This window comes from Brassica oleracea, chromosome C5 (genome assembly GCF_000695525.1).
Source record: "Brassica oleracea var. oleracea cultivar TO1000 chromosome C5, BOL, whole genome shotgun sequence".
Taxonomy (NCBI): Eukaryota; Viridiplantae; Streptophyta; class Magnoliopsida; order Brassicales; family Brassicaceae; genus Brassica; species Brassica oleracea.
In genome coordinates, this window is record NC_027752.1 from 9992715 (window position 1) to 9994023 (window position 1309).

The following is a 1309-nucleotide window of genomic DNA, read 5'->3' on the forward strand; positions in this document are numbered from 1 at the left end:
ACAAAATAAGAAAAGATAAACAGTAAGTAAATATAAAATATAAAAAATGAAAAAAACTAAATTAAACCTATATCTGAAAAGTGTATAGTTAAATAAATAATAAATAAATATAAAATATAAAAATATTACATTAAACATCTATCGTAATATTACAATTTGATATAAAAGCAAAACAGTTAGATAAGTAAATATACAATATAAAAAATACAAAAAATACATTAAACATCTATCTGAAAAGTATATTACAATAAAAAGTTATACAATATAAGTAATAAAAATATTACATTAAACATCTATCGTAATATTACAATTTGATATAAAAGCAAAACAGTTAGATAAGTAAATATACAATAAAAATGTAAATATACAATATAAGAAATGGAAAAACTACATTAAACATCTATCTAAAAATTATTATTATGTATAGTTTTACATTTTTATTATTTCCAGATATTTTATAAGTAAATATAAAATATAAGTCAAACAAGCATACAATATAAGAAATATAAATATTACTTCAAACCTCTATCATAATATTATCATTTGATATAAAAGCAAGAAAATTAAAATAAGTAAATATACGATATAACAAAAAAATAAACAATAGGTAAAATACAATTAAGAAATTAAAAACTAAATTATTTTGTGTGAAAAAAATGTATTATTTGGTATAAAAGGGAGAAAATTAAAATAAATAAATATACAATAAAAAAAACAATAGGTAAAATACAATTAAGAAATTAAAAAACTAAATTAAACATCTCTCTGAAAAAAATGTTTAGTAAAATGAATAATAAGTAAATATACAATTTAACAAATAGAAATATTATATTAAACATCTATCGTAATATTAGAATTAATAAATATAAAATATAAGGAAAAATACACATTAAGTAAATATACAATATTATAAATGAAAAAACTAAATTAAAAATCAATCTGAAAAATGTATAGTAAAATAAATAATAATTAAGTATATTTATTTTAACAACAATAATTAAGTATAAGAAATAAAAATATTACATTAAGCATCTATCATAACATTAGAATAAAAAAAAGTAAATATACAATATAAGAAAAAATAAATAATAAGTAAATATACAATATAAGAAATAAAAACTAACATCAAACATCTATCTGAAAAATGTATTTTTTTACATTTTTATTATTTACAAATACTTTTATAAGTAAATATATATACAATATATGAAGAAATAAATAGTAAGTAAATATGCAATATAAGAGATAGAAATGTTACATATTATAATAAGTAAAAATATAAGAAAAAAATAAATAATTAGTAAATATA